The sequence below is a fragment of the Phyllobates terribilis genome, unplaced genomic scaffold, assembly GCF_046119375.1.
Source record: "Phyllobates terribilis strain yellow unplaced genomic scaffold, ASM4611937v1 Scaffold_63__1_contigs__length_7903474, whole genome shotgun sequence".
In the NCBI taxonomy this organism is placed as follows: domain Eukaryota; kingdom Metazoa; phylum Chordata; class Amphibia; order Anura; family Dendrobatidae; genus Phyllobates; species Phyllobates terribilis.
The window spans coordinates 3640342-3663423 of NW_027362823.1; positions in this window are offsets into that span (position 1 = coordinate 3640342).

The following is a 23082-nucleotide window of genomic DNA, read 5'->3' on the forward strand; positions in this document are numbered from 1 at the left end:
TGATCAGTGCAGCTCATAGCACTATGGATCTGTCAGGTCCCTGTAATGGGTAATTGCTGCAGTGTAGACATGGCAGCTGATCAGTGCTGCTCATAGCACTATGGATCTGTCAGGTCCCTGTAATGGGCAATTGCTGCAGTGTACACATGGCTCCTGATCAGTGCAGCTCATAGCCCTATGGATCTGTCAGGACCCTGTAATGGGTAATTGCTGCAGTGTAGACATGGCGGCTGATCAGTGCTGCTCATAGCACTATGGATCTGTCAGGTCCCTGTAATGGGTAATTGCTGCAGTGTAGACATGGCTGCTGATCAGTGCTGCTCATAGCACTATGGATCTGTCAGGTCCCTGTAATGGGTAATTGCTGCAGTGTAGACATGGCTACTGATCAGTGCTGCTCATGGCTCTATGGATCTGTCCGGTTCCTGTAATGGGTTGTTGCTGTGGTTGGAGGCACAGTCCTCTATTCTCTGGTCCTGGCATCTGTAGGAGGATCATCGCTATAACACTGGGCACCTGCTTACCAGGAATGGCTTCCTCTCCTGAGCTCACGCTATACTCCTCCTGACAAGGACCAGCATTATGAAGGGCTCCTCTAATATTCCTGAGTTGTGGTGTCAGGAGATTGTCCAGGGGTTGGTGAGGAGGACACTACTTGTTGGTGTGTTCTAAAATGAAACGTGGCTCATTCTTATATTTTGCCTGCAGAATCTGACTATAATGGCGACCGTGATCTACAGTGACCAGGAGAACGGTGATGTTAATGCTGCGCTGTTGTCCAGAGATCGTGCACAACTATCAGGTGCCGGTAAGTGGTTTCTAAAGGTAACGGCCGATCTGGCCCCAATTCATCAAGGGGTTTAATAGATTTCTAGCAGAACTCTGACAGGTCAAAACTTTTATGCAACTAGATGTTAATTTTTTTATATAATATATATATATATAATTGGTTAGTATATGGGTACAGGAGGCGCTGTGGGCTCGTCACTACTAGTGGCAGCAAATTTGTGGACAGGGAACCAGGGTTGTCCAAATAAGTGTTGATATAGCCGAGAAGAAGTAAATTTGCGCTAGTGGTAGTGAACAGAAGGACGGCACGAGAGATTTTGAGTGCAAGGGATAATTTTATTTAATCGAACATGTGCTTAAAAATAGCTAGTTAAAATGATTCAGACTCAGTGAGGTCACTGGGTCGGATATAAGAATAGTTATTAAAAGTATTAAAAGTTATAAAATCGATAAATAGATCGGTGTCCACTGATACAAGGTAATCACTGATTGATAAAAATAGGCCTTTTTCCCTCGTAGTCTGAGGATGTTCGGTTGCAGTAGATGTATAAGGAGGCAAAGGCTTGTAGACCTGGTGGGATAGAATAGGAATGTATAAATATGGTATACTAATGAGCGATGGGGGAAGGGGTAGGTATCTGTTTGTCTGTGGTTACCTGATACTGGTGCCTCGTATGGGGTATGGAGGTTCACTGGTGGCACGTGTTGGTGCCTGGGAGGGAGGACGAGGGGTACCTAGAGTGGGGTACACAAAAAAATGTATGGATAAGTGGGGGTGGAACTCGACAGAGATGTCTCTGCTGGAGTTGGGTCGTGAGTTACCTGTTCTTGGTATGGTACTCAATAGACTGTGGTAGTAGTTAGCTGTTGATCCACAGTAGCACTGCTACTGGTATGACAGTCAGCAGGCTGTGTGGATAATACTGGATTCACCGGAGCAGTACTATAGGGAGTTAGAGGAGACAAGTATTAAGAATAGGGCGCAGGGCTCAAGGGTTAAGGTACGGGGTTCAAAGAGGGTAGTTTTGGATTAGTTACCTTCTAGAGGGTAGCGGGGGGTGTCCTGATTATTTTGGATGACTAGGAGGTATCGGTCCTGGTCCTTCTTGGAGAGAGGTAGAGGATATGTCACACACGGCTGTGGGTTGATGATCTGAGTTAGATCTGCAGGGGGAAGGAATAGGGATAGATCATAAATTAACTGATGTAGCTGTGGTACAAGCCTTGGAGACAAGAGGTTTGGGGTTACCTGTTGGTAGGTACAAGGGGCATCCAGGGACGTCTTAGAATGAGCTGGAGGTAGTAGTCCTGGTCCCTTGTTGAGTGGAGGTAGCACGAGGAGGTCAGAAGTAGGATGCAGCAAGAGGCTTGTACTAGCATGTAATGTCTCTGTTCGCTGTATAGTGATCTGTAGGGAGGGGGAGGGGGTGTATCTGTTAAGGTATCACTGGATTGTGGCTGTAGCCTCCAGTTTTTACCCAGAGATCGTGATTTACCTGCTTCGTAGGGATTAGGGTGTCAATAGTAGATGCTGGTTCAGGTCTCCATAATGTAGATACAGCAGGGTGCTGTAGTAGGAGGCTATAGTTATGTCAGAGGTAACCAGAGATAGGATACAGTAGGAGGCTTATGTTTTCCTATGTTGGGTGCACCAGGAGGCTCTGGCTGGAAACAGTGGGTGCCAGATTCAGCAATAGGGAGGGTGGCTGGTGCAGAGCCCAACTGAAGGGGTTGATAGCAAGTACTGCGGGGAACAGGGAAAAACCGTTAGAGGGTCAGCTGCGTACAGTATGGACTTGGTGGGGCAGGGGCCCGTTGTTACTTACGGTCTGTAGAGGGCTTCACCGTCTGGGGGTGGTCGAGGTCCGGAGCGAGAGCGGAGTCCTGGCCGGTGACTGCCGCGTGCTCGCTACTTCCGGGTAGGAGGAGGAGAGAGAGAGTATGTGGAGAGCGCGCGAGAGGGGGGCAGCGTGACGTGGGGTCACGTGGTGTGCAGCGTGCACAAGGTACGGAGGCCTGTGGGCGCCTCTTTAGCTGTGTTAAGGGTCAGTCCGACGCGTTTCAACAACTGCGGCTGTCTTCCTCAGGGATGGCTTAACCCAGTCAAATGGTGTCCTTATATATGCAGGGCTGGTGACGTCATAGGTCAATTTGTTAGTCATTAAATGCAAAGAGCTCTATTTCGCTGTTCAATCCTCTTGGTCTTAAGGTGTTCAGTTTAAAAATCCACTCACTTTCTTTCCTGGACATGCTCTTAATAAAATCTCCTTGTCTCCAGTTCTTGTGGACGATTTGTATACCTACTATTTTAATTCCTTTTATTGACCCATTGTGTTTTTTTATAAAGTGTTTTGAGAGAGGGTGGCCCATGTATTTATTTTTGATGTTCCTTAAATGTTCGTTGATCCTTATGTTCATAGGTCTTTTTGTTCTGCCTATATATAATTTGCCACATGGGCAATATAGCCCGTATATGACCCCTGTGGTGTTGCATGTTATAAAATCTGTGATGGGGTATATTTCTTTTTGGTGGCTGACGGTGTGTTGTTTTGGTGTGTTTAGGGTTTTGCATGTCTTACATTTTTTGCATGAAAAGAAGCCTTTTAGTTTTTGATGGAATGGGGTTTGAGGTTTTTGAGAACTGGTGTGTATCCTTACTGTGGGGGCTATAATTGATCCTAGGTTACGTGCCTTTTTGAAGATGAATTTGGGTCGGTTTGGGATTTTGTCATCGTGTTCAATTAAATAAAATTATCCCTTGCACTCAATATATATATATTTATTTATATAAGCACTTTCACTCCAGCTCTGCCAAGTGGACGGAGCATGGTGAAGCCACCTGAGTCACAACTTTCCATAAATTAAGTGCACCCCATCACTATGGTGCGCCTCACCAGAAGTGTTAAGTGGAGTCCACCTCATAATAAACTTTGCTTTTACTTTTGCCCACCCATCTTTAAAGAATCTCTCCCATCAGTTTTTATTCTCTATATATTGCAGTCATCATATTATATAGCACTGTGTACTTACAATTGCTCATTTTGCCTTTCTACCCAGCTTATTGTCATTTACCTAATGGAAAAGAGATGTGATTAAAAACTGACTAGCTGAATCCTTCTAATCTCTATGTTAACACAAGGTGAACTTTTCCTGCATGAGTCATAAGTCGCTGCAGAGGAGGAGGGAGCAGCTGGGTCAGGAGGTGAAGAGGAGAATGATTTTTGCAGGGAAGAGGCTTCCTGTTTCTACATAGAAAAGAATTTACTGGGTAGAAAGGTAAAGTGAGCAATTGTTAGTACACAGTTCTATATAATTACAATATATTAAGAGGATAAGCTCTGATGGGAGAGGTTCTTTAAGCCTGTCATGTATTGGGTAATGAGTTGGGGTGTCAGTCTCCATCAGTGCTGGCTGAACACTGACTATCCTGCTCAGATTACTACACATGGCGCTGCTCCTCCCTGTAGTATGGGCTACGCAGGACGGTGCCGAGGCTCCAGATTCTACCTGCACAGCAACAAGGTCCCAACACTTCTACCTCTATAACTTGCCTAATGCAGACGCAAACCTGCAGCCTTTCCACTGAGATCTTGTCGGCCTTCTACACTGCCATGGCTTTGTCTGCACAATGTAGCTTAAAGGGAATGTCCACTTCTTAAGCATCCTAGAAGTCTACAATATAAGGTCAGTATTCCTCTAACCCTCTGCCTTATTTGGCTGCCATTGAAGGCAGTCAGCGAAATGGGTTCAATTTTCTATAGAAGTGGCAGAATTTAACCCCTTCCTGACCGTGTTATTTCCCATCTCTGCATTTTTCTTATTCTTCTAAGAGCAGTAACTTTATCTTTCTGTCAATACAGCCATATGAGGGTTTTTGTTTTTATGCCGTTCACTGATCAGGTAAATTATTTTTATATTTTGATTGGACTTTTACAGAAGTAACGCCCATATGTTTTATTTTAAAATGGGTCATAGAGGGGCAGGGGTGATTTGAAGGTTCAGATTATACTTTTTCCTTTTTGTCCCCTTAGGCTGTGTGCCCACGATGCATTTTTTAAGCATTTCCGCAGCGGCAAAAATGCTGCAGAAACGCTTAAAAAACACATGGTAGAAGGCCTGCCATGTTCCCCAATGATAACCCGCATGTGCTGTGCACATGCTGCGGAAATTTCTGCTGCGGATTATCATTGCGGAAAAAAACGCAGCACTACCAATTATTTTGCGGAAGTGCTGCTTTTTCGCCGCCACTTACTTGCATTAGATCGCATGGATTACGCATCGCCGTATATGTAGATGCGCAATCCACGCGTTCCAATGTGCGGATGGTTCCCAGGTCTAGAGGAGAGGAGACCGTCCTCCGGACCCGGGTACCATAGAAACTGTGAAAAAAAGAATAAAATAAAAACTAAATATGATACTTACCTTCTGGCGGCCCCCGCTGCGCCCCTCCTCTCATGCCGGCAAATCGCGATGGACTGAAGGACCTGCGCTGATGTCATAGTCATGTGATGGGTCACGCGACGCTGACGTCGGCAGGTCCTTCAGTGCAGTGTACCGCGATCTGCCTGCAGTCAGCACCGAGTGAAGCAAGACTCTGGGGTCTATCGGAAGGTAAGTATAGATTTATTTTTTATTTTTTGACATTCTCTCGGGTCACACTATATAAATCCATGCCGGTTGCATGTATTTATATAGTGTGACCAAGTTGACAAGCACTTTCCAAGTGATGCTAAAATCGCTTGGAAAGCGCTTGACAACCCGCATGCGGAAATGCATGTTAAGAACTCTTCATTTCCGCATGTCCCTGGCAGGAAAATGCATGTACAATCCGCATGTACAATCCGCATGTACAATCCACATGTACAATCCGCATGTACAATCCGCATGTACAATCCGCATGTACAATCCGCATGTATAATCCGCACGTACAATCCGCATGTACAATCCACATGTACAATCCACATGCGTTTTTTCTGCCAGGGGAGATGCAGAAACGCTCAGGAAAAATCCGGAGTATTTCTGCATCGTGGGCACATAGCCTTAGGGGACTTGAACATGCAATCATCTGATTTCTTGTTACGTACAGCAATACTGCAGTATATAGCCAGCATTCACAGATCTGTCATGACAGGCATGGGTCTTTTCAGCAGACTCCTTTCTGGCAGTGATGGCATCCCACGATCGTGTTACAGGAGCACAGATGGGCACATGGCATGACTCCCTTCTCAGTTCGCTGTTAATGCCGCTGTCCGTCTCTAACAGGTGGAGCTCTGCCCTACATGTGGCTATTAGAGGTTGATGATGGCTAAATATCACAGCTGGCATATGATGTAACTGCAAATCATGTTGGTAAGGGGTTAAAGTGCCACTCCAGTGGGTTTTTTTTCTTTCACTTTTAGTGCAGAAATGATTTTCAAGTATGTGCTCAGATTGGGCATGGGTGCTGGGATTACTAGTACACCTGACATCCAGGTGGGCATAATTCTGTTCCTTGCGTATTGGAAGACTCTGCCACTGCTGCTTTGGTGTTGGCAATCTTTCAGTTTCTTGCCCATTGATGCTCGGGAACAGTCCTCAAAGTATCTATTTATCGGTCGACCATGACTGCACCACGAGAGAGGGAATCCGCCCACCAAGTACAAGAAACCTACAGGCTTAAAAGGGGCGGCACCTCTCGCCTCAGTTTGGTTTCCTATCCTTGATGAAGGGAACCTGTGGCAGGCTTACCTGTTGAAGATGTACGGATTCTGAAGAATCGAGCTGTCGAGCAGCGCCCACAGCCTGGGGTCGGCAGCTCCAGCATCGCTCTGCGTCAGTGGCTGTGGAGCGGCGCCTATGTCTGGGGTTGGCAGCCCCAGCATCAAATGGGCGCTGGATGGCAGCAGGGGCTGTGCCCCTGTCTGGGGTTGGCAGCCCCAACATCATGCTGGTGCCAGATGGTAAGGGGGAGCTGCGCCCCTGTCTGGGGTGGGCCGCCCCAGTGTCGTTCTGGCGCCAGGCAGTGGTGTCCCTGTGGGAAGTTGCAGCTTCAGTGCCGCATGATACGGCGGGGCCACACGCGTCCGGTCTCTCTATGTAGCCAGAGGCGTGGCATGATGCTGCTGTGCGCCCCGGTGGTCACGTGACCGGACCAGGAAGTTCCGGCCACATGTGTGCCGACTCCAAAGGGAGTGCTGCAATAACCTCTACGGCCAGCAGGTGGCACGCCCAGTGGTAGAATTAGCAACCCTTAAATCCCTCTCCCTTAAAACAGCACTACTAATAGCTTTAACCTCTGCTAGGAGGATTGGTCACATTCAGGCTCTGTCTACGGCCTTACCATTTACTCAAATCCTGGATGATAGGCAGGATCAGGTTTAAGAATGACTCTATCTCCCTAAGGTAGCTACTCATTTCCACTGACTTCAGGAAGTAGTTCTACCCTCCTTCTGTCCTAATCCGAGTAACCAGAAGGAAGCAGAGTTGCATACATTAGACGTAAGGAGTTGTGTGGTTAGGTACCTCTCGGTTACCAAAGACTTTAGGAAAGAGAGCTCATTGTTTATATCCTACCAAGGGGTTAGGAAAGGGTTTAAAGTCAAGGTCCCCGTAGCTAGATGGATGAGGGAGGCTATTTCTCTAGCTTATGCGTTTAGTGACGAAGAAGTATCACAAGGGTTGAACGCTCACTCCACCCGGGCTGTCTATCTCCTGGGCAGAGAAGACGGGTGTCTCGATAGACATATGTAAGGCTGCTACCTGGTCTTCTCCCTCTACATTCTATAGGCACTATAGACTGGATATGGGTGTTTCATCTGACCTCACCTTTGGGAGATGGGTGCTCCAAGCTGTGGACCCTCCCAAGACTTCTTAATCTCTACAATTCTCTCGTGGTGCTGTCATGGTCGACCGATGGTCATAAGTTACTTACCGGTAACGGGATTTTTCTGAGACCATGACAGCACCCTTATATTTCCTCCCTTCATGTTTGTGGGAGCACTCTGTTTGTTAGAATTTCACACTTAATGGGTGGTGAATGATAGAGTCATTTTGTGATTGTTTGCTATGTTTATCCTGGCAGTCCTCTCAATACTCTGTAATCCAGACTGAGGCGAGAAGTGGCACCCCTTGTTAAGCCTGTAGGTTTGCTGTCCTTGGTGGGCTGATCCCCCCCCCCCCCCATGGTGCTGTCATGGTCTCCGAAAGATCCTGTTACCGGTAAGTAACTTGACTTTTTCCCTATAGGAAAGTCGCTTGTCAAAAGCCACCAGGGCAAAGTGCGCAGTTCTGCATCAAGTGGGAAAACATCAAGAAAAGCTCTGGGAAATGTCAACAAGCAAGTAATGACCCAGAAGAACGGGCAGCCTCTGAAAGGAGACCGGAAAGTGCCAAAGCCTGCGCCAGCTGTTATACAGGTATAATGTATTACCGCAGCTCTGATCATACACCGCTCTTGTGTTCTGCCCTGTACTGATGTACAGACTTGTATCTACATAATCCTAAAATGCCACAGGAACATCTGCAAGAAGATCACATGGCATGTTCTACTATTACAAGTCCCATTATTATCTGTTGGATTAAAGTGGGCTAATATCTGGCTAATCTAGCTGTGTAATGTGTATGGGGGTCTCCTGGCTGCCCTAACAAATGTTCAGTTCAAATACCCGCTCCTTGTTCTCTAGGCACAAATTGCTTAGAGGCAGCAGATTACCCTCCTCCCCACAGAACACATGAGAGCTCATCTGTATGTTGGGAGAGATGGCTGCTAGCCAAACAGTGTATGGCCAGGCCACAGCTATGCCACAGGGGCTTGGCTGACTCCTTTTCAGATCATATATGGAGAACCTAATGGCAAACACTGGATAAATGAAGCTTGTGACCTGGTTCCTGTTCCCCTCTAGGTTTCTGGCTCTTCTGATAAGACAGACGAGCAGCAGTACCCCGACATTGAGAAGTTTGTTCCCTACAATCCTGCAGGTAACTCTTCCACACCTTGCTGTACCTATTGCCTGCCATTAGCCACTTGCCTTTACATTTAATTTTGAGCATGAGAATCAATTCTAATACTTGCACCTGAATCTGGATGGGGTTAGTGAATTTGTCACCAGGATTTTGCTGCCCCATCTGAGAGCAGCATGACTTAGGGGCAGAGACCCTGATTACAGTGATGGATCACTTGGTGCAGTTCAGAGTAACTGTGTCTGCTGCAGATCTACAAATGCTCTGAATGCTGGGCTCTGTATAACCCCACCCACATCACTGATTGGTAGCTTTCTGCCTATGCACAGTCTACAGAACTATCCATCCATTGTGGGGACAGGGTTGGACTACATGGCAGAAGCTTTACTAGTCATCTGGTGGCAGTCTCCTGCTTGTGGAGGATCTCTTATCAAAACTACAGCAATCAGCCCAGAAAGCAACACGTCACTGGAATTGGGGATCTTTGTCCCCACGTTGTGCTGCTCTCAGATCAGGTGGCAATAAACCTGGTGACAGATTCCCTTTAAATGCAGTTTAGGGCCATCTCTGTTACACTCTTACTCTCTATTAGCTGCAATGTCCCATCTGCCTAATGCAGCCACAGATCTCATGGCTGCAGTATCCGGATCTTCAGAAACTCGCTGACATCGTGTCAGTTAATCCAATGAGTGTTTGCAGTGACAGCAATGTCTGTTAGCTGGGCTTCTGCTGCTGCTCAGTTGTGGAGGAGAGCAGACAGATGTCAGTGTGGTGTTCGGAGGCTCCTGGGGCCCCTGCACGTGACATTAGGAGTGCCAGAGATCCAGAGTGTGGTCTTGGGCTCCACTATACAGGTGGGACTTTGCAGCTATTTGGGGGTGGGGAGAGGAGGGCACAACACTGACGTGTGCAGTGAAGGTGGTTAAAGTTCATTGACGCTAGATGACTCATTTTGTTGCATTGAGCCCATAAACAAACTAGGAATGCCAAAGAACCAATCAAGAACAACCGAACTAAATAGTCAAATTCTGCAAAAATAGGAAATTTAAAAAACGTATAATGAATACACGGTTAAGTAAGTGACACCGTAGAGACAGGCACTCACACCAATGTACATACAATAGTTAAAATAGAAAAATATAGAATAGATGTATACTACCAGGAGTAGTTCTAGAACGCACACCAGGGGTAGGTGTAGAACCGCCCGCCAGGGTTAGTACTGGAACCGCCCACTGGCACCAGGGGTAGTACTGGAACCGCCCACTGGCGCCAGGGGTAGTACTGGAACCGCCCACTGGTGCCAGGGGTAGTACTGGGACCGCCCACTGGCACCAAGGGTAGTACTGGGACCACCCACTGGCGCCAAGGGTAGTACTGGGACCGCCCACTGGCGCCAAGGGTAGTACTGGAACCGCCCACTGGCGCCAGGGGTAGTACTGGAACCGCCCACTGGCGCCAGGGGTAGTACTGGAACCGCCCACTGGCGCCAGGGGTCATACTGGAACCGCCCACTGGCGCCAGGGGTCGTACTGGAACCGCCCACTGGCGCCAGGGGTCGTACTGGAACCGCCCACTGGCGCCAAGGGTAGTACTGGGACCGCCCACTGGCGCCAAGGGTAGTACTGGGACCGCCCACTGGCGCCAAGGGTAGTACTGGGACCGCCCACTGGCGCCAAGGGTAGTACTGGAACCGCCCACTGGCGCCAGGGGTAGTACTGGAACCGCCCACTGGCGCCAGGGGTCGTACTGGAACCGCCCACTGGCGCCAGGGGTCGTACTGGAACCGCCCACTGGCGCCAGGGGTCGTACTGGAACCGCCCACTGGCGCCAGGGGTCGTACTGGAACCGCCCACTGGCGCCAGGGGTCGTACTGGAACCGCCCACTGGCGCCAGGGGTCGTACTGGAACCGCCCACTGGCGCCAGGGGTCGTACTGGAACCGCCCACTGGCGCCAGGGGTCATACTGGAACCGCCCACTGGCGCCAGGGGTCGTACTGGAACCGCCCACTGGCGCCAGGGGTAGTTCTTGAACCGCCCACCAGGAGCATACCAGGAACAGTACTAGAACCGCCCACGAGGACTTGCACGCTAGGAGTAATTCTAGAACCGCCCACCGGCACCAGGGGTTGTTCAGGAACCGCCCGCCAGGGGTAGATCTAGAACCGCCCTCCAGCACCAGGAGTAATTCTAGAACCGCCCATCACCAGGGGTTGTTCTGGAACCGCCCACCAGGGGTAGTTCTAGAACCGCCCACCAAAACTAGGGGTAGTTCTAGAACCAACCACCAGGGGTAATTCTAGAACCGCCCACCATCACCAGGGGTTGTTCAGGAACCACCCGCCAGGGGTAGATCTAGAACTGCCCTCCAGCACCAGGAGTAATTCTAGAACCACCCACCATCACCAGGGGTTGTTCTGGAACCGCCCACCAGGGTAGTTCTAGAACCGCCCACCCAAACTAGGAGTAGTTATATAACCGCCCACCAGGAGCAGTACTAGAACTGCACACTAGGAGTACTTCTAAAACCGCCCATCAGCACCAGGGGTTGTTCCAGAACCATCCGCCAGGGGTTGTTCTAGAACCACCAGCACCAGGAGCAGTACTAGAACTGCCAACACCAGGAGCAGTACTAGAACTGCCAGCACCAGGAGCAGTACTACAGTAGAACCGGCAGCACCAGGAGCAGTACTAGAACCGCCATCACCAGGAGCAGTACTAGAACCGCCCCGCCAGGAGCAGTACTAGAACCGCCAGCACCAGTACTAGACCCGCCCCGCCAGGAGCAGTACTAGACCCGCCATCACCAGGAGCAGTACTAGACCCGCCCCGCCAGGAGCAGTACTAGACCCGCCCCACCAGGAGCAGTACTAGACCCGCCCCGCCAGGAGCAGTACTAGACCCGCCCCGCCAGGAGCAGTAGTAGACCCGCCCCGCCAGGAGCAGTACTAGACCCGCCCCGCCAGGAGCAGTACTAGACCCGCCCCGCCAGCACCAGGAGCAGTACTAGAACCGACAGCACCAGGAGCAGGACTAGAACCGCCAGCACCAGGAGCAGGACTAGAACCGCCAGCACCAGGAGCAGGACTAGAACCGCCAGCACCAGGAGCAGGACTAGAACCGCCAGCACCAGGAGCAGGACTAGAACCGCCAGCACCAGGAGCAGGACTAGAACCGCCAGCACCAGGAGCAGGACTAGAACCGCCAGCACCAGGAGCAGGACTAGAACCGCCAGCACCAGGTGCAGTACTAGACCCGCCCCGCCAGGAGCAGTACTAGACCCGCCCCGCCAGGAGCAGTACTAGACCCGCCCCGCCAGGAGCAGTACTAGACCCGCCCCACCAGGAGCAGTACTAGACCCGCCCCGCCAGGAGCAGTACTAGACCCGCCCACCAGCAGCAGGAGCAGGACTAGAACCGCCAGCACCAGGAGCAGTACTAGAACCGCCAGCACCAGGAGCAGTACTAGAACCGCCCCGCCAGGAGCAGTACTAGAGCCGCCCCGCCAGGAGCAGTACTAGAGCCGCCCCGCCAGGAGCAGTACTAGAGCCGCCCCGCCAGGAGCAGTACTAGAGCCGCCCCGCCAGGAGCAGTACTAGAGCCGCCCCGCCAGGAGCAGTACTAGAACCGCCCCGCCAGGAGCAGTACTAGAACCCGCCCGCCAGCACTAGGAGTAGTTTGAGAACCGCCCACAGTCAGCAGAGGGTAGTTTTTTGACCGCCCCACAGTCAGCAGAGGGTAGTTTTTTGACCGCCCCACAGTCAGCAGAGGGTAGTTTTTTGACCGCCCCACAGTCAGCAGAGGGGGTAGTTTTTTGACCGCCCCACAGTCAGCCGAGGGGGTAGTTTTTTGACCGCCCCACAGTCAGCAGAGGGGGTAGTTTTTTGACCGCCCCACAGTCAGCAGAGGGGGTAGTTTTTTGACCGCCCCACAGTCAGCCGAGGGGGTAGCTTTTTGACCGCCCCACAGTCAGCCGAGGGGGTAGCTTTTTGACCGCCCCACAGTCAGCCGAGGGGGTAGCTTTTTGACCGCCCCACAGTCAGCCGAGGGGGTAGCTTTTTGACCGCCCCACAGTCAGCCGAGGGGGTAGCTTTTTGACCGCCCCACAGTCAGCCGAGGGGGTAGCTTTTTGACCGCCCCACAGTCAGCCGAGGGGGTAGCTTTTTGACCGCCCCACAGTCAGCCGAGGGGGTAGCTTTTTGACCGCCCCACAGTCAGCCGAGGGGGTAGCTTTTTGACCGCCCCACAGTCAGCCGAGGGGGTAGCTTTTTGACCGCCCCACAGTCAGCCGAGGGGGTAGCTTTTTGACCGCCCCACAGTCAGCCGAGGGGGTAGCTTTTTGACCGCCCCACAGTCAGCCGAGGGGGTAGCTTTTTGACCGCCCCACAGTCAGCCGAGGGGGTAGCTTTTTGACCGCCCCACAGTCAGCCGAGGGGGTAGCTTTTTGACCGCCCCACAGTCAGCCGAGGGGGTAGCTTTTTGACCGCCCCACAGTCAGCCGAGGGGGTAGCTTTTTGACCGCCCCACAGTCAGCCGAGGGGGTAGCTTTTTGACCGCCCCACAGTCAGCCGAGGGGGTAGCTTTTTGACCGCCCCACAGTCAGCCGAGGGGGTAGCTTTTTGACCGCCCCACAGTCAGCCGAGGGGGTAGCTTTTTGACCGCCCCACAGTCAGCCGAGGGGGTAGCTTTTTGACCGCCCCACAGTCAGCCGAGGGAGTAGTTTATTGACCGCCCCACAGTCAGCCGAGGGGGTAGTTTATTGACCGCCCCACAGTCAGCCGAGGGGGTAGTTTTCTGACCGCCCCACAGTCAGCCGAGGGGGTAGTTTTCTGACCGCCCCACAGTCAGCCGAGGGGGTAGTTTTCTGACCGCCCCACAGTCAGCCGAGGGGGTAGTTTTCTGACCGCCCCACAGTCAGCCGAGGGGGTAGTTTTTTGACCGCCCCACAGTCAGCCGAGAGGGTAGTTTTATGACCGCCCCACAGTCACCAGAGGGTAGTTTTATGACCGCCCCACAGTCACCAGAGGGTAGTTTTATGACCGCCCCACAGTCACCAGAGGGTAGCCCCTAACCTATTAGTCCCCTGCGCAGCTGCACTGGTTGCACCAATGATATCCACTTAGCCTAGTAAAATCTATCATCCCTTATCAAAGCTGAGCAACAAAAAACTCTCCTAGTTACCCATAGCAATCAGAAATTAAAAGGGTATTCCCATCTCCAAGATCCTATCGCAATATATAGTAGGTGTAATAATAATAATATTAGCAAATACCTCCAATAAGAAATGTAGAATACTTTTTCTGATTCGCTATGTTTCTTTCCTCATGTGCAGGCATTGCAGGACCTTAGGTATCTATGGTTACGACCACTAGCAACTAGATAACTATCGCTATAAGTGATTTGTAAGCATGGATAGCTAAGGTCCTGCAATGCCTGCACATGAGGGAAGAGACATGGCGAATCAGAAAAACTATTCTACATTTCTAATTGGAGGTATTTGCTAACATTATTATTATTACACCTACTCCATATTCCATAGTGATATAAAAAAAGAATAAAAAGGGGAGACAAGGGGCGCAGAGTCTAAGTGTAGATGAATATGTGCATTTGCCACAACAATATTTGTTTTTTGCACTCACCCTTTAGATGTCTTGTATTTTCACTCAAATGATCTGTATAGTGGATCAGCTCTTTGCAATCCTCTGGTCTGCAGCACAAATGCGGGAACTATGTCAGCCCTGGTATAAGGCTTGCATGTTGGATATTGTAGTGGAGAGAAGATTTCCCTTTTTCGGCGCTTCCAGAGGATAAGGATCGTTACAGATGAATTCTTTTTCTCAAAATCAGATTTATTCGGACACTATATTAAGAACAAACAATGTGTTTCTGCCAGCAACGGCCTTCATCAGATATAATATGCACTTGTAAGGACTTTAAGGGAAGACAATCTTTATAGACTAGTTACTCTTAAGATGTCGTGTTTTTTTTTTTTTTTTCTTTCCTTGACTTGGTTGAATTGATTAGGATTGACACCACACCCCAATTAAGTTAGGAGAGTGGGTAGTTGTTCAGCATTACATTCTAGCACCATTCTGTGTACTAGAATGGTAGATTTTTTTATATTAGAATGAACATATATATAATAAAATTCCTTTCTCTTATCATTTCCTTCACTTTCCCCTCCTTATATATATAGAAAGAGAAAGTGATATATAATAGTAATTTTAGAATACATAGTTGTGATTAAAATATACCTGGTGATGGTTATATTTATATATAAAAAAATAATAATAAATAAATTACATAGTACTGATCATAAAAATACATAATTGTTAGTCTAGTATATAAAAAAATTCATAAAATATAACAGTTATTTTTACAGGAATGAGATCTTACAATAAAACAAATATTATTTTCAGTATTGGTAAATAGGGCTGTGCATTATTAAATATACATTTTTTTTCTTCTTTTTCCCCCTCACACATTTTCCACTATATCATTAAGACCATCTGGATATAGGGTTTTCAATCTAAAGATCCAAAAAGACTCTTTTCTGTTTAGTTTCTGGAGTTACCTTTATGTCAAATTGTTTGTGGTGTTTAACTAAAAGGTGTCTGGACAAACTGTGTTTTAAAAAACCTTTTTTGGTGTTGTGTCTGTGGCCATTCATACGCGACCGCAGTGTCTGTGTAGTGCGGCCCACGTATTGAAGACCACAGGCACAATTGATCACGTAGATAATGTGATCACTCTCACAAGTAAGGTGCTGGCTTATATTTATTGTCTCTCCTGTGCTTCTTGATGTGATACATTTTTGTTTGTGACTAATGATATTGCAGCAATGACATTTTTTTGATCCACATCTAAAAACTCCAAGGGGATTTTGTATAGGAGTCTTTTTTGGTCTTAAAGGAGAGAGGGGTTTCCCTAAGACACTAGGCGCAATAATGTTCCCAATAGTAACCCCCCTCCGGAATGTGATACCAGGATTCTCCGGTAGCCACTTTTTGAGAAAGGAATCCCTTCTTAGAATGTACCAATACTTTTTTTAAAAATAATAAATACAAAAATACTGAAAAAATATCATTCAGTACCAAAGACAATATTTCAAAATCAGAGAAGTTAGCTCTCAAGCAATTGAAAAATAATAAAAAAAATAGTCATCAGACAAGCTGATAAAGGAGGTGGAGTGGTCATTCAGGACAGGGAAACATATCTGCAGGAAGCTCACAATATCCTAGCAGATAAAAAATACTATAACAAATTAGATACAGATCCTGCAAAAACATTTAAATCAGAATACCACATGTTCATAAATGTAGCATATTCACAAAATATTATCAATAAAAAAGAAAAACGTTTCCTGACAAACAAAAACCCAAACACAGCAATTTTTTATCATTTACCAAAGGTCCACAAAAACCCTGTAGTACCACCAGGTAGACCGATTATTTCCGGTATTGGATCTCTAACTAGTCAGTTATCTCACTATATAGACTTACATCTTCAGGACCTTGTAAAAAAGCTACCGTCTTTCCTCCATGATTCTTACCAACTTATAAAGGAATATAGTTCTTTAAACTGGGAAAATGATTATCTTTTCATTACACTGGATGTGAATGCTCTGTACTCCAATATAGAACATAATATGGGAGTTGAAGCAGTATCACACTATTTATCTGAGATTCCAAATATGCCGTCGGCCCAGAGAGATTTCCTTCTATCAGGCTTAAAGTTTATATTGGAGCATAATGTTTTTGAATTCCAGGGTGAATTGTTCCTGCAGCAGTTTGGCACCGCGATGGGGACTCGGGTCGCGCCAAGTTTCGCTAATCTTTTTATGGGGCGATTCGAGTCCTCATCTCCCATCAGCCAAACACCATTTAAGGAACACATATTGCTATATAGACGCTATATAGATGATTTAATCATCTTCTGGAAGGGCACAGAAAAACAAGCTATTTCTCTTATAGAGGAACTTAACAAAAATAGTTGGGGTATTTCATTCACATATAACATGGATAAAGAAAAAATCCATTATCTGGACCTGGAAATCAGTCACTCTAATAATAAAATTATAAGTAAAACCTTTTTTAAAAAAAACGGATTCTAATGGATTTTTGGACTTTCGGAGCGCACATTATCCAAAATGGAAGCAGAACATACTGTTCAGCCAATAGCTGCGCATCCGAAAGAACAATACGAAAGACAAAGATTATGTGGAACAATCCAAAATTCGGACTAAAAAATTCTTGGATAAAAAACACCCCAAAAAATTGATAGCAGAAGCCTATGAAACCAACCTGAAAAAAACTCAAAATGAATGTCTGTATGAAAAATTCACAGAAAAAAAACAGTGCTCTGTTATAGACAATGAACAAACAAATACGTACAAAAAGAGAGATAAAGAAAATAATACAAGATGGCAATATAATTTTATTACTGCTTTTAATCAGGGAAGTGTGAAAGTAAGACAGATTTTAAAAAAGTATTGGTACATTCTAAGAAGGGATTCCTTTCTCAAAAAGTGGCTACCGGAGAATCCTGGTATCACATTCCGGAGGGGGGTTACTATTGGGAACATTATTGCGCCTAGTGTCTTAGGGAAACCCCTCTCTCCTTTAAGACCAAAAAAGACTCCTATACAAAATCCCCTTGGAGTTTTTAGATGTGGATCAAAAAAATGTCATTGCTGCAATATCATTAGTCACAAACAAAAATGTATCACATCAAGAAGCACAGGACAGACAATAAATATAAACCAGCACCTTACTTGTGAGAGTGATCACGTTATCTACGTGATCAATTGTGCCTGTGGCCTTCAATACGTGGGCCGCACTACACAGACACTGCGGTCGCGTATGAATGGCCACAGACACAACACCAAAAAAGGTTTTTTAAAACACAGTTTGTCCAGACACCTTTTAGTTAAACACCACAAACAATTTGACATAAAGGTAACTCCTGTTGAACAAATACCACAGAATGACATAAATAGGATCCAGAAACTAAACAGAAAAGAGTCTTATTGGATCTTTAGATTGAAAACCCTATATCCAGATGGTCTTAATGATATAGTGGAAAATGTGTGAGGGGGAAAAAGAAGAAAAAAAATGTATATTTAATAATGCACAGCCCTATTTACCAATACTGAAAATAATATTTGTTTTATTGTAAGATCTCATTCCTGTAAAAATAACTGTTATATTTTATGATTTTTTTTATATACTAGACTAACAATTATGTATTTTTATGATCAGTACTATGTAATTTATTTTTTTATATAAATATAACCATCACCAGGTATATTTTAATCACAACTATGTATTCTAAAATTACTATTATATATCACTTTCTCTTTCTATATATATAAGGAGGAGAAAGTGAAGGAAATGATAAGAGAAAGGAATTTTATTATATATATGTTCATTCTAATATCAAAAATATACCATTCTAGTACACAGAATGGTGCTAGAATGTAATGCTGAACAACTACCCACTCTCCTAACTTAATTGGGGTGTGGTGTCAATCCTAATCAATTCAACCAAGTCAAGGAAAGAAAAAAAAAAAAAAACACGACATCTTAAGAGTAACTAGTCTATAAAGATGGTCTTCCCTTAAAGTCCTTACAAGTGCATATTATACCTGATGAAGGCCGTTGCTGGCAGAAACGCGTTGTTTGTTCTTAATATAGTGTCCGAATAAATCTGATTTTGAGAAAAAAAATTCATCTGTAACGATCCTTATCCTCTGGAAGCGCCGAAAAAGGGAAATCTTCTCTCCACTACAACCTACTCCATATTGGGAGAGGATTTTGGAGATGGGAATACCCCTGTAATAAAAGCTGAGCTCTGACTGGTTGCTATGGGTAACGAGAATAGTTGTAATTCTGCTCCATAATCTACATAATTTCTCCCCTTTCTCATCATTCAGGTGGATGTGACGGGGTCCTGGGTCTCCTCCTCCGCTTCCATCCGCTCAGTCTTGTCATGGCTCAGTGAAGGCTAAGAAGCGGGTTATTCTGTTCTTCTTGGCTTTCTCCTGTCCCTATTCTCCAATCGATTCTTCTTGCCTTCCTTGTGGTTTGTGAGCTCCCGTGTGTCTCCTCTCACCTGCGCTCCTGTGTATGCAGGCACCTGCCATTGTGATGTCATCGCTATGTCATAGATTCCACATTCCGGCGCCTGCCATTGTGATGTCATCGCTATGTTGCCATGCTTCCACATGCTGGTATGTGCCTCTGTGATATCACAGCTTTGGCCAATTTGGCTGTAGTCCTGGGGCAGCATAAGTCACATGACTGGTACCAGTCGTATGGTTCAGGACATTGCAGTCCAATTGAAGAAATCATTGCTTGATTACAATCCGGTTTTCCACACAATTTACCTCACACACATTATTTACACCAGTGCATTATTAATGGCCGTACAGAACTAGGCCTCAAGAAGGCTGGGTTTATTGAGGTCCTGACAAGACCAGGTAATGAAGGGTTTATTACAGGGTTTGATATGGAGGTTGGATGTGGAACTAGGAATGTGATAGGCTGGTGGTGGAGTTCTAGTGAGATTTATATAATAGGAGGGCAGCCATATTTGGCGTGACATTCAGTGCTGGCTTCACTTTCCTCTCCTACAGACATCATTGACATCTGGAGGAGGTGGGAGAGCAGCTGCAGCGGTCAATTCCTCCAAAGTACGAGAGAGTGACGACACCTCTGATTGGCTGCAGGGATCGCGGGCCCCGGGAGAGCCAGTGCTGACACTGCTGGAATGGCCAAACCAGGTCTTCATAGGTAATTGAATAAAATGGAGGTTTATTTAGAATAAAGTTACAAGTAAAGGTATAGATAAGGATAAGATATAAAAACCTTATACAGTAACCCCTATGAATGAGAAGTGGGTCTGCCTTCTTGCAAAAGGGTGCAGTATTTAAATGTAAATTTCTCTCATGCATGGAGTTTCCACGCACGCCCAGACAATATAATGAAATGACATGGAAATCTGTATTCCAAGCAAAACATCCATATTCACAGGTGATTAGAATGAGAGAAAAATGTATTTTGAATAATAGTTACAGTTCAGAGATGGAGATGAGACATAAAATGCGTATACAGGACCCCTATGAATGAGAGAGGGACCTACTCTGTTACAGAAGAGTGCAGGATCTAAACCAAAGTTCTGGCTCACAGTAACAAAGTTTCCATGCATGTTCAGATTAAACATTACAATTCTTAGTTCTCAAGGATAAGTCTGTTGCAGGAGACCTCCAGACGCCTGGTTTCTGTGAGTACATTTTATCTATGGAATAACATGGTACAGAACTTTCTAACAATATCTGCAGGCTCAGCCTTGATTTCCCTTACAGAAACAAAACATGATTTAATAAAGCTAGACTATATCAGACGTATCACAAGTAATATAACATATTGGAAAATTATGGATTATAATTACTGTATTGATTATTTTCTTTATTAGAAATATTTAAAGTAAAATATAATTAATACTTAAGCATAAATCTGACAAGGAGGCTTCCAGGCGGTTTGTTTCTGAAAGAATATCTGATCTATAGTGCAATGTCTTACAGAACCTTCTGACCATATCGGAAGCTTAGCACAGAGGCAGATCTGTTTTCCGGCACCCGGAGCAAGAATTCAGTTTGGCGCCCCCCACACACACCGCTCATGCAGTTTGAATAGTAGTCATGTGACCGCTCATATACGATTTGCTTTTTGACAGTCACGTGACTAGCTGCTCTTCCTAATTCTCTCAATTTCAGTGAAAAACGACAGCCCCTATTTCATGAAGAGAAGCAGGATTAAAGGCTAGTTGTCACATAACCGTAAGTATGAAAATCACATACGAGTGGTCATGTGGTGTCTGCTGGACCCAGCTAGCAGAGCTGAATCCTGACATTGAGTATATTGCACGCTGTTAAGGTTGGGCATGCTACAGTACTTAATTTTATAATTAAAAGGGTTGTCCAGGTTTGTGATTAAAGTCGGCAGTAACTCTAGGTGGCTGCAGACTTCTGAATACTTGCAGCACATGCACTGCACACTTTCACCTTTCCTCCAGCACAGGAGAATCCTGAAAGGTCATGTGAGTGCAAGTATGAGATTTTCATACTTCTGGCCACATTCCAACTAAACGTGACCAGCCTCACTCAAGTCATTTGTATAGAATGAGGCCACGCATGTCTAGTTGGCATGTGACCAAGTGTATGCAAATCGCATAATTGTGGTTTCAAGATTTCCTGCTCTCACCACTAGCGCCAGAGAGTCCTGACCGCATGCAGTGCACATGCGCACGGTGAAAATTCAGAGGTCTGCTGTCAGTGATTGCAGACTTTCATCACAAATTTGAACAACCCTTTTAATTTTCCTAAAACAAATAAAAACAGAGTAACTCTTGTCAGACAGCACAACACTTTATTAATATGGCCATGTATCATGTAATTTTATAAGTTATGGACTGTTCAATGTGTACAGGATCAGAACCAATAACTGCACAATAATACATCAACATAACTACCAGCAGTATGCAAAAATACAGCATCACAACCCTCATCAGTACAGTACAACACCAGAACCACCATCAGTACATGTACTGTCTCCTCCTTGGTATGTCCTCACACTGTCTCTTCATGTTACCCCTTTCCCCACATTACCCAGTCTCTATTATGTGCCCGCACTAACTTTTCTCCTCCTATACTGTCTCCTGACACCCCCCCCCACCATTCCTTATACTATTTCTGCACACATCCCCCCCCCGTTCCTCATTATTTCCACACACCCATTCACGCTTGCTCCTCGCACATTCCCTCCCCGCAGTGTTTCCACACCCATTCCTCACCCCCGCTCACTATTCTGTTTCCTCACACATTCTCCTCTCGCTCTCCGTACTGTTTCTTCACACATTCTCTCCATACTGTCTCCTCAAATTCACCCAGCATTACAATAATTCTTTGGTTCCTTCAGCTTAATTGGAGCGCTTGCCACACCAACAGACATTCTTCACGCCTATGTGTCGCTGAAGAGTGTCATCAGCAGTATAATCAGATGACCTGATGACGCTGCTGACGTCGCCCTGACCCAGAAGTGCGGGAAGTCAGTGCTTGAATTGTTCTTGTGCATGAAAGACGTGAGTAAAGTTGATTGCTGGGAGCCGTTGTTGCACCTTCTCTGAGCCGGCCATCAAGCTAATAGCTGAATCCCACTATGGGGGCGGCAGAGACACGTCTGACCGCGACTTTAGGTGGCCCGATGGCGCCCCCTGGCCGGCTGCACTGAAGTTTAATGCCACACCTGCACCCCCTTAGATACGCCCCTGATTAGAATTGGTTTCTTTTAGCTGAAACAAAACATCACTTTATAAAGCTGACATATAATCCATCATTTGCCAATATGTTATATTACTCGTTATAATAGCTATACGGATTATTTTCATCAGTTCCCACCTTTGTTTTGCACGTAAACAACTCTATGAATCACAAAATTAAAAGCAATAGCTACTTTTTCAAGCTTAAAAGTACACTGTTTCTATTTTGAATATTCATGTGTATTTGCAATGTCTAGAATTATAATAACACAAATTGCAACAATAGGTTTTGAGGAATGAAACAAAGAACTCAATCAACTGAGCTCCTAGGGAACCTATTTTGGATGCTATCACTTGGAGCTCTTTTACATTCTTGAGATGCTCAATCACAACTTCAGAGCTATCAAAGATACAACATTAATCCTCCACGAATGAACACACAACCTTGAGCTGCCAGTAAGAAATCTGCTACTCTACATGTCTGTTCTAATTCTAAAGAGATTTCTGCCAGAGCATCAGAAGTCTCATTGATAACCTGGTCCATAATATTACTATACAGATTTAGCTTTTTCATAATGAGGATACCCCAACCTATCAAAATTGGGGCCATTGAATAGAATCATAGATTCGTAGCTGTAAGTGACCTCCAGGTTCATCGTGTTCAACCCCCTGCTCAATGCAAGATTCAATAAACCATCTCCGGACAGATGTCTGTCCAGCCTCTGTTTGAAGACTTCTATTGAAGGCGAACTCGCCACCTCTCGTGGCAGCCTGTTCCACTCATTGATCACCCTGTCAAAATGTTTTTTCTAATATCTAATCTGTATCTGCTCCCTTTTCAGTTTTATTCCATTGCTTCTCGTGTTTCCATGTGCAAATTAGAATAAAGATGATCCCTCTACACTGTCCCATCCCTTCAGATATTTGTAGACAGCTATTAAGTCTCCTCTTGGCCTTCTTTTTGCAAGCTAAACATTCTCAGATCCTTTAACCGTTCCTCGTTGGACATAGTTTGCAGTCCGCTCAATATCCTCGTGGATCT